This window comes from Motacilla alba, chromosome 2 (genome assembly GCF_015832195.1).
Source record: "Motacilla alba alba isolate MOTALB_02 chromosome 2, Motacilla_alba_V1.0_pri, whole genome shotgun sequence".
Lineage (NCBI taxonomy): Eukaryota > Metazoa > Chordata > Aves > Passeriformes > Motacillidae > Motacilla > Motacilla alba.
Genome location: NC_052017.1, coordinates 136,999,462 through 137,011,563, shown reverse-complemented (window position 1 = coordinate 137,011,563; position 12,102 = coordinate 136,999,462).

The window sequence follows — 12,102 nt, the reverse complement described above, 5'->3', positions numbered from 1 at the left end:
AATAGCAATCTGAAATTATAAAACTTGCAGACTCACACCATGCTGAGGTGTGATAGCAGAGCCACAGATGAATGTTGTGATACTATCCAATGCTGACCACTAAACTTACAGGTTACACACTATTCCTTTGATTTAGAAGCCCAGATCCATCTTCATCTTCTGCAAATCAGCTTGCTAGTGTAATGTTTTTCTTTTTGCATTCAAACATCTACCTGCCCACAAAGTCTCTAATATGCAACAACTTATATGCCACAACTTATTTTTCATGCACAATTTATTTTTTCAAACCTACAATGGACATTGGTTCAATCTTGCATCTGCAACTGTCTTCCCACTGCAATACATTGACTACTGCTATACTATTTGTTAATCTATTTCTCTATACAGTGGTGGTATGAATGTAATTATTTCATTTTCTGAATATTGGTTCCAAAGCAGGTGTGTAAAATGGAAGGGTTTACAGAGCCTCTCTCTGGAGGTGTTCATATATGTTCTGGATGTGTTGACCACAACATTTCTAGTGCCATTTTACAGAAAGATGCCATATCACTGACAGATTACAGAATGGTAATTTAAACCAAGATGTGTTTAAATAATATAGGGGTCCCAACAAAGTCATTGACTGAGTGCCCTGTATGCAAAGCATGTGACTGAGCAAGAGACCATCTTCCCAAATGCCTTTCTCATTAAGAATGGGGTGTGGCAATGAAAGCATGTGTGACTGCTTTAGCAAAACATGTTAGCCAGATGAGTTTGGATGGCTGTATTCTTTGGGTGGCAAAGCAATTGAGTAAGTTATGCTGGTCATCCTGAATATGTATCAGCATGGCCTTTGTACCACATCACACAGGCACTTCTGTATTGTCCCAAATGCAGCAAGAAACACGGGCCATTATATTTTTTTGAACAAACAATTTTAAAATTATTTGTTAATGCAGGATTTCCTCATGGAAGAAAAGTTGGTTCACGAGAGACGTAGAGGGGAAAATGTTATTTTGAATTTAATACAGATTTTTGAGGAAAAACAGTATATTCACAGCAAGATATGGGTTTTTTAAAATTAGTACATTTTAGTACAAAATTCCTTCTATAGGTCTTCTAGTTTGTCAAACTAGCAGCAATGAAAATTTCCTTTTCATTAGTGATGATGATGTGAGAAAAAATGAATCAGGAGTTATTTCTAAAGCCCAGCACTGGTGTGCATTGACTAGCAATTATAAGGAAAATAAATTATAAACATCATCAAAAAAATACAGAGTGTAGAAGGTCCTGAGAAGAAATAAAATAGGTAGTTCATAATTCCATGGTCCATCCTTTCACAAATTAGATGCTGCTTGGACTGCAAGAGCACTCTGAGACAGACAGCTCTGTTCTTGAGACACAATGGAGCTGTTCACGGCACAAGTGAGAGTTCAGCTCTCCTGGCAGGATGCACAGGCTGTGCTCACCAGGCAGTCCCTGGCAGGGGAGAGCACGCTCACGAGCCATGAGAACCATCTTCCTTGTTCAAAAAGTTTAATGCACTTCTCTCACTTTCCTTTTGAAACATGTAGCTTGAGAAACATAAAATATATTTGAGGAAGGGAAGACACTTTTTTTTTTTTTTTGGGAATGGCTATGCTCCTGGAAGTGATTCAGGGGCTAAGGAAGGTAAAAAAAAAAAGGATACATTTTTTTGAAATGTGATGAGTTCTGAACTTTGAAAATCCCTGTGCTGATTTGTTAAATTTTGATGATGTACTTGAAAGAAGTGGTCTTGTTATATTAATTATTGCAATCCTCCTCACTTCTTCTGCATAGCTTCCCTCTTCTGTCCAATTTTTTACATACAGGGTTCACAATGAGAACGCAATGTATGGAGCAGCTGCAAAGTTAGAGACAAGAATAAAAAGAAAGAATTAAACATACTTAATATTCTTTTGTTTCTGAAGACTTTTCAGCTTAAAGAAAGTGTCTACATATATTTAGACCTGTTTTATTTAATTGATCTTTCAATAATGTTTAAGGGCAAAAGACCAGGGCAGGCTCCTTCCTGTCCTGATGGTACAAAGGGATAAAGGTACAAAGTATGCACAGCAGTTGTTCATATGTGGGGACTGATAATCTTGAGGAGCAATTATGGGTTATAAAAGGCTACATGAAGCCCAAGACAAACAGCTCCTGCCTAGTGCAGCAGCAAAAGAAGCCAGTTTCATTAAAAGGGGGGTAGTTGGGACATACTGCCCACATTTAGAGTGTTCCTGAGATCCAGCAAATCCCAGACTTGATCTGAGCATGTCTAACACATCCTATATTGGCTATAAAATCTTCTAGGCTTTTAAGCAAAGCCCCTCTTCTTTCTCACCAATTCACTGGTAAAGGCTCTTTCTAGTGAAATCTGACTATTCTGTAGGGTGGGTCAAAGTGTTGGGTTTTACATAAACCTTTGAAACTGCAGTGTAATTCTAGAAAGAAACTTTCTCAAAATGGGACTTCTCATTTAAAAAACCTATTGGTATTGAATAATAACTTTTTTTTTTGGTCCAACTATTTTTTTACTCTTTCTTGTTATAGCTTTGCAAAACAGATAATAAAGAAACTGGATTCTGTTCTGTCCTGTACATTTTCAGCAGAACTCATGACAGCTTCCAGTCAGCTGTGAGGGAATAAATTTGCAGAAAATACCAAATTTTCACGAATTCCATAGAGAACTTTCATGTCCACCTATGTGCAGTACAACAGACAGTTCCTGTAAAATATTCTTCAAGACTTTCATGACAGAGACATGGCAGGCATCTGTAAACTTCTCTGTACAGATGTGGGCACCCCTCAGGAAGAGGATATTCTTGGGATTTTTTCCAAGGAAATTTCTGAAAACTTTTCATGCTTGAAAAAGAGATTTTTTCATTAGAAATACATACATTTTATAAAGAACTTAGGAGGAAAAGGCATGTTTGCAGAAGTTTCTGTTCAAAATGAAAATGAATTCACTCAGTATTAGTCAGGACACTGGCAAGGCCTAGAAGATGCAAATTCAAGTATTTTCTGTGCTGAAGTCACTGCATTAATAAAATTCATGAACTAAAGCCATTCACAGCATTTTTACACGTCAGGTGAGTGGGTTTGTTGCTAGTCTCTTTTTACATAGGTGTTTGCCAGTTTCACATGTTAGACAAAACAAAAACATTCAAATATTCATCAGTTCTGAAGACAATATTCTGACTTGCTGACTGGGCTGCTGTAGTTTCTTTTCCCAGTAGCTGCACTCCAGCTAAACTCTGATGTTTGCCCTCTGACAAAACTTAGTAGGAGATGTTACTTTTCAAGTACTGGAACCATTTCTCCACCAGCCTATGCTTAGCTCCTTCTTTAGACCTTTCACTGTGGCCTAATTGATTAATGATGAACAGGACATGGCACCTGTAAGAAAAATGAGATCCTGTTTCACAGATGTTGATTATATATTCACAGTATAATAAAGGAGCTTAATTAACATTTTGGATACTGCTGCAAATTAGCTGTCTGACTATTTTACCTCTGCAGGTAGCTAAATTTCAAATTTGTTATTTTACAACTGTACTTGCAAATGCCCCTGTTGGGTAAAACTCACCTTCAACATGCACACACTTCAACAGAGCATCTCCAAAGTCCCATTCTCATTATGTAGAGAAATCTTTCTCTGACATTTGCCCCACAATCCATTTTCTGCTCCCCCATGTCATCTGAGTATCTGCTTTGCTGACGCTGCTGGTCTTGAAAAATTTCAGTATCAACTTAGTTAAAGGAAAGTTTATTAATACTTCCTGAGAATATTATGATCACTTGCCATCTAGATGTCAAATAGCAGAGACAATACAGTACTTTTATGTTTCCTAATGAAATCTTAAATTGTGAAAGGAAATAGAGCCTGACTCTCCCTTCTTCAGAGATGAGCCTATGTCTGTGATTTCATTTGGCCTCTGTAACGCCAAGCAGTATTTCTCTTTGTGGTTGGTTGACCTGGCTGGACACCAATTGCCTACCAAGTCATTCTCTCATTCTCTGGCATGGAGTTCTCCAGGAGCTGCAGGTGGAACTCTGCTCCACCATGGACCTGCATGGGCTGCAGAGGCACAGCTGCCTCACCACGTTCTGCACCACGGGCTGCAGCAAAATCTCTGCTACAGCACCTGGAGCACCTCCTGTCCCTCCTGCCCCTCTCTCTGCACTGACCTTGGTGTCTGCAGAGTTGTTCCTCTCATGATCTCACTCCTGTCTCTTCAGCTGAAGTTGCCCTGTTTTTCCCCCTTCTCAAACACATTATCTGAGAGGCGCTACCGCTGCTGACGGGCTCAGCCTTGGCCAGCACTGGGTTCCATCCTGGAGCCAAGTGGCATTGGCCCTGTCAAACATGCAGGGAGCTTCCAGCAGCTTCTCAGAGAAGCCAACCCTCTAGTGCCCCTGTTACCACAGCCTTGCCACACAAACCCAATGCACTCTGTTTTAATCAAACTCTCCTTCTTCTCCTTTCCAACACATATTCCTAAAAAATGTCTCTTCAGGTGACAGCGCTGTCCATCAGCTGCTATGACATCTCACAGCACCCTCAGTCACTTGGTACATGCAGTAATTATGAATTATTTGGTACTTTAATATCATTAGAAATACTCTTGACTTTTTAAGTATAAAACATATTTAGCAATAAAGTAATTGCGAAGCAAAATGTTTAAAGGTTTATTTCAAGAAAAATTGACTCCTTTGAAAGATTTTCCCATACCATGCTTTAAACACAGAGTTCTGTTGAAACAGACCTGTTTCCCAAACAGCTCCCTTTTCACCAGTCTGTGTTTGTCACTCAGAATATCACTTACCTGAAGTTTCCCCTTCAGTGTTAACTCTGTCCAACATTTTACTGCATTGACTAAAGGAAGAACAGCCCATTATCCCTCCTATGGTCTGGTCTCCGTTTATTTTGTCTAAATGCTTCTTTAAAGGGTTTATAATTCCAGTGTCACTCTCTGGCAGTTTACAGCTCATGCTACAATTTTCCAGGCATCACTCAAAAATGTGATATATTAGCAGAGAGATCAGCTCCATCACATACCAGATTTGGGTCTAGATGGTGAGGTACCAATTTCTGTACCACTCTGACAAATGGCATACTCCTGCTTTCCCTACACAGTTCCTGGCAGTCCTAATTGGCTTTTCATGCCATTGGAAAATATCTCATTTTTTTCAGTTTTTGTAAGAAGTAAAATTATGTTACATAAGTTTTACCAAACAGGGTTGGGTTTTTTGGCTGGGTTTTTCAGTTGAGTTTTTGGTTTTGGTTTGTGTTTTTTTTTGTTTTTTTTTTTTTTTTTGTTTTTTTTTTTTTTTTTTGTTTTTGTTTTTAAAGCAATAAAAAAAGAGTACCTTTATTTGACAACAAATTAAGACAGCTACAAGAAAGTTATCAATTTTTGCCCTTTCATCTGGCTCTTGACAGGAGAGATACATCCAGATGACAAGCATGCTTAAGCTATTCTTTCTTCTTCATATAGAAAACATAAGGTTTACAATATGTACATGGAAAAAAAATCTAGTTAAAATCCCAGGCTAGTGTGTGAGGCAAATTATGTCTATCCTTTCAGAAGCTTTAATTTGTATGACTGTTTTCTGGAAACTTTCTTATGTCAGCTAAGAAAATGTTCCAGGTTCTCCTTGTGTGAATGCACATGTAAGTGAATGCCTCTTGGATCATAAAATTAGTCCTGTACACCAAACATAGTCCTCTTAGAAGCCTTACTCCCAATTCTGATCTCATACCACTGTTACACCAATTCAACCAAGAGATCAGAAACAAGAACAAGAAATCAGAAATTCCTAGTCTTTTGACAATAAGTAACTTTAAAAAAAATTCCATGAGTCTCAATGGAAATTATCCGGATGGACAAGTTATTTATTGGCAAAACTGCATTATTTTATGGCTCTGATCCAGTGGACGACTTAAGCATGTGCTTACTTTTAACATGAGAGTATTCTCATTGGTTTCAATACAACTTCACATATTTAAAGCTAAGCTGGTTTAAGTGCTTTGCTGGATTGTGGCCTGCTTCTTCTGTCAGTAACAGGAACTTAATTGAGATTATAGCTGCTATGGAGAGATGATATAAGTTTAAACAATTGAAAAAGATCAGACTGTGTAGGACTGTTGAGTTCTACCAACCTTTTATGTATTTTAGATCACAGGATACTGACTCTTAGAAAGTGCAAGTACAATTTTCTTATTGAATGAAATTTATTTACTTCGTCACAAGTATCCTGGAAAGTCTCTTTATTCATAGGCACTTCCAAACTCAACATTTATGACCATTTCCATTGTGGAATAGCTGTTCCCCTGGCTGATCTTGTAACTAATAAGGAGAGAAAGATTTTGAACAAGACCAGCAGACTTTGTTTTGGTATGTCTTTTGTATGGTATCTCTTCCTTTGGTATCATTATATAGTGAAAATTTTCTATCTCCTAGTTTATCTCCACCACACAGGTGTATACCAGGTCTCTGATATGTCTTCCCAGTAAAAGAATATTTCAAGAATATTTCTTTATGATATTTAGATTTTTTTCTGTGCAGGTTTCCTGGGACAGAGATTTACTAAATTAGCTTTTCCTGTAGTAACTGAGAGCTTTAAGCGCTTAGGGTGAGTTTTGGAGTTTGAGATTTGCAGCTTGCAGCTGAGCTGTTGTGTGGCTTTGTTCCTATGGTCATACTGTTATCTCATTTGAAAAAGGGCTTGAAGGTGGACTGGTGAGCACAGGCAGATTAACATTACTATATTCTTAGTAGAATGTGCTTTACAATTCTTAGAAAAGGAAACACCGATTCACTTATACTTTCTACTTTGTCTTCTCTACATTGCCTACCATGGTCATTATGAATTGATGTTGTACAGCCATATAAATATCTATAAAGTTGTACAAATTACCAGGTACTGCTACCTGCCATAACTAAGTTGCTGAAAGGACACATTGCTTTAATGATCAGAATCATGAAACCTCAGAAAGATCAGTGCATTCAGACACCAAGAAGCACTTTTCAGATAAATAGGAAAATGCACGTATCACCTCTGGTGGTTCCAGTACACTTCCAAAGTAATATTACACCCTATATACCAGATGCACAATATATGAAATCATGTAAAGTGCCTCTGCAGTACTGCTGTTCTATTTCATCTACTCTGCTGCCAGACTATCTATACATAGTAATATATTTTATTGGGAAGGCTTTCGCTGTGGTCACCTGAATCCTGTCATACTTCAAAATCCAGCACACTTAGAAATTATGTGCAGCTGAGAGGCAGCTACAGATATCTTATTTCTAATGAAAAAGCCTTCTGTGTCATGCTTTTGAGGCGTACAAGACTGGGTATGCCTGAAAAATTAGGCCGCTGTGTGGTCTGCACAAACTGCTGGCTACTGAACTGCTTGGGGCCAGATTTTTGTCACTGCATCAACTCAGGTGATGAGTTTTCAGGTCTTGGCATGCATATGGCTGGACTGCAAAGCTGTACCTGTGCTGTTGTGTTAGTCCAAGTGTGGCATCCATCTGTATGTTACTGTGTTTCATGAGACCGGGTCACATAGTCATTGTTCTGGTGCATTAAGACAAGAATAATCTACCCCTGTTCGCTGCTCAAGAAGATGTCTGAGTTTCTGGGTATGTGAGGCTGAAGCTGTGAAAAGGCCCCAAAGAACTTTTACATCTCCATGCATTTTAGTTGTGTCCTTATTGACAGACTTGGGCTTTTAATATGTCCCTATTTATAAGTTGAAGGAATTGCTAAACTCATGTTTTGTGAAGTGAAAAATTAGTAGCAAGTACCCAAGTCTAAGTTTACTCTGAAGCGAAATTAAGTGGAACCTTAGTTCTTGAATTCTTTTGGGAAATGTAGCCCCACCAGGCTTCCAGGCTACCTGGCAAAAATTGGCCTCTGAGTTCTTTTTTAATTCTGAAAGCTATAATCACACAAGATATCTTTGTTGTCAACAAGGACAAAACAGAGACTCAGCACTACTTTTTATAGACTTTTCAACTTGGCATGATCCTGATCCACAAACCAAACTGATGGCTTGTTGAAAAATGTATTTTGGTGTCTATAAATTTTGTCTCACAAAGCTGTTGATACAGGTACAATTTTGGGAGGGAACAGGAAACATGGTGACTGAAATGTCCTTCTGACCTTCAATATATGAACATCTTTTTTTTTCATCCCTATTAAATTTATTGACAAAAATTTAATGGACTTAATTTAAAAATATATACATTATAGATTATTTGTTAGAAAGATAAAGCAATACAGCTATATCTAAAGCAATAGCTAAAGCCATATGCTTTATAGCTTTCTACAGGTCTTGAGAATAATGGAGTGCTCAAAGTTGCAAAAGGATTAATATCAACTATAATTTGATTGCTTGGATAAAACAAACAGAAAAAAAAAAAACTTCACAATACCACAACTTGTTATTAAAGACAGTGATAAAATATTTTGGCTATCTTCTGTACTGAACAAAAAGAGTGCCAAACTGTAAAGCACAGACCAAGAGTTACTACACTTAAGCAAGAATACTTTTGTGATGCAGAGTATATTCCACCCATGACAGCATCAACTGAGAGCAAATGGGTTGTGTGAAAAGCCACCTTGAGAAAAGCAAAAGGCAATTCAAAATGTAATTTAGTTTTCCAGAAATTTTCATGGTATGTATAATAAGAAAAGGAAAAGCATTAATCTGCAAAAAGGGAATGAGATCCTGAACTACATATGCAGGAGTTTCTGAATCAGAAATAAATTCACTGAGCTCTTAAGGAAAGAAACTTTTAGCAAAGTAATGCTGAATTTTGAATAGAAACACACACAGTCTTAATGTCTTCCAATGCTAATCTTAATCTAGGAAACATGATTTTCAAATAAATACAAATGCAATAGAATAGTTCTTTAGCCTCTGACCAAAATTGTTTTGAGCATCATTGAGTAAAATCCAAGAGTGTAGAAGATTCATTCAAGATATTGCTGAATTCTCCAGCTGGGAGTATAGTCTACACATATTTGATAAACTAATGTAATGAGCAAAGTAATTGATGATTAATTTCTAGTAGTATTAGTGATTAATAAACCCTAAAGATTGAATACATTTATTGTAAAATACTACAGATGAGAAAGAACCAATAGCTCCACATTCTACATGCATCCTACTGCCTTTTTCCTTGTTTCTGTTTGCATTTTGATTAGTTGCTGGCAAATAATGCAGAGACCTGCCTCATGAATATTTCTTTTCTCTGATTGCATGCTAAACTGCTGCACATTTTGCAAAAAATGTACTTAAAGTTTATGCTGGTATCTGAAATTTTTTGTGACAATTAGGTTTTTAGGTTCTTGGCAGAGTTGAGCCATGAGATTTCCTGATGAAGAAAAAATTAATTTTGTTTCCTTGGATGTTGCCTACCATTTTGATGCTTTCATATAATGACTAAAAGTATTGATAAAATTGGTAATATGCTTTTGAATTAATACAGTTTCCATAGTTGTGGGTGTTGGTTAGCTGCGTCCTTTTACTCCTTCATGTAGAGAATTTTCTCCAAAGTCCTTCTAAGGGCTGTTGAGAGCTGTTAAGGATAATGTAGGAAATATTGACTTTTTGTTCATTTTTGTCTTAGTGAAAAATGGAACAGGATATAGTCTGAATTACATACTTTTATGGTAATGGCTCTGTGAGATAAATTATATTATTGCCTCTCTTGAATGAAACCAGATAGTTACTTATATAGTAAGGTGATTCAGTTTTTCTTAAAGATATGTGGCCAAATGATTGGTTGAAATGTCTACATTTTTCTACTTTTCTATTTTTGTGTTCCACAAATGATCAGGCATAGCTTCACAAAAATCCTAATAGTCATTCTCCATATTATCTTCATAATAGTAATTATCTATATTCATAATACAGTCCTGTCTACATTTTACAGGTAAAATAAGTTGCAAATGTGTCTGAATGTTCCTCAAGCCTTCTACAAAGGGAATAACTTTGGAGAATAAGTATCCATCCAATGTCCTTGGGAGACCTCATGGACCTCCATGATAGGATTCATCATGCTGATCTTTAATGCCTGGAGTCTAGAGGCTGTTTTTGAGCTGGCTTTCTGGATTCCCTGTATATTAAATGGCAAGAACTGGGCATGGGAGTTCAGCAGTTAACTCACATGAAAGCAATATCCAAGATAGGCAGAAGAACTGTGCCTAGAACAGCTACTTTCCTCTGCTGACTGGAGCCAATAAGACTTTTTAAATTTAGGCTTGGTTTTTAGATCAAACATATGCCTCTATTTGTCATGAAATAAATTTCAACCCTGTCTTCTCTTGATAAGCTCTAAAGTCATGACTAATGCAACTTGTAGATAGATAGCAATTCTATTAAAACACTTGGTTTTATTATTATTATTATTATTATTATTATTATTATTATTATTGGTGGTGGTGGTGGTGGTGGTGGTTTTTTATGATTCTCCTAATTTATCTTTGTTGCTGGGACATTTGGCTATGTTGTTTATAGAGTATGTCAAAGGCTTTTCATCCTATACTTTGCATATATTCCTTCTGGACAGACACTGTATTGTCAGGATCTGTTCAGTATCTTTCTGTTCTCTTCATATGTCGAAGCACATAACGAAGAAAAAAGAGGAACTAAGTGCAGAGATCATGCCCTCTGAATGGATAGCCATGAGTCAGATGTGTACTTCATGCAGATTCTGCTGTTTATTTTATGATAACCTTACGACAAGAAAACAATTTCTCATGTAAATACAATTCAATTAGAGTAATTCTATGTCTGAAGGATTCCTTTCAGCCCAGTGGATATGGGAGTAGTTTATACTTCAATAGCTTTTGTGAACAAGGAATTGCAATTGGTTGAGCATAATTCAAGCATACTTAAAGGTCTAAAGAGAATTTCATCCTACTGTCCTCACACACAGAATAAATAGAAATTTAAAAACTCACTACGCTCAGAGAAACCTTTCCAGATCACTTTTCTTGTTTCTCATTTAGGAACCCATGGAAATATGCATTTCTTCTAGTTGTACCTCAAAGTGATGGAAAGGAGAGAAAGGAAGTGATTCTGGCATAATCCTAGTGTCACAAAAAGAAAAGACAAAATAATTTCTCATTGCAAATCAAGACAAAAGAGTTTCTCATTGCAAATCATTGTATTGAATATCACATAGCCTCTTTTTTGAGATACCAAAGAAGTAGCCACCTGCAATATGCTGTGATAGCCTGAGTAGGAAGGGAAATATTAGTCTGTACTATGAGGTGAAGAGTCGGCTAGAGAGTTGCCATAACATATTCAAGGGTCCTGTAATATCTGTTCGCTGTCCTGGTTGTATATCCCAGTATGTCCCAGTCTTAGAGTAACCACACCAATCCTATAAGCTTCCAACCCAAGATAAGGTGTGTGGCAAGGTTTTGGTTGTGGTGGCACTACAGAAGTGGATTCTGTCAGAAGTTACTGGAGGATTCCCCCATATCCAACAGAATCAATGTCAGCTAGTTCCAGGTTGGATCTACTGCTGGCCCAGGCCAAGCACATTGGTGACTGAGATATCAACATATTTAAGAAGGAGAAAAAAACATGGCAATGAAAGCTAGAGAGACAGGAGTGAGAATATGTGAGAGCAACAGCCTGCAGACACCAAAGTCAGTGAGGAAAGAAGGGGTAGAAGTGCTCTAAGTGTTGAGGTAGTGATTCCCCTGCAGCATGGGGTGCAGAACATGGAGAGGCATGGGCTGTGCCCCTGCAGCCCTTGGCAGTGCACAACAGAGGAGAGATCCACCTGCAGCCCATGGAGGGCTCTGAAGTAGGAGTAGGCAGATAGTAGTGCTTGAAGGAGCTGTGGAATCCATGCAGGCATCATCTGTTCCTGAAGGACTGCCCCCCGCGGGAGGAACCACATTGGAGCTGTTCATGGAGAACTGCATCCCCTGGGAAGGACGCACATTGGAGTTCATGGAGGACTGTCTCACATGGGAGGGACCCCCACTGGGGGAAGGGGACGAGCGAGGAGTCCTCCCACTGAGGAGGACACAGCTGCAGTGGGTGTTTTAAGTTTGGAGATA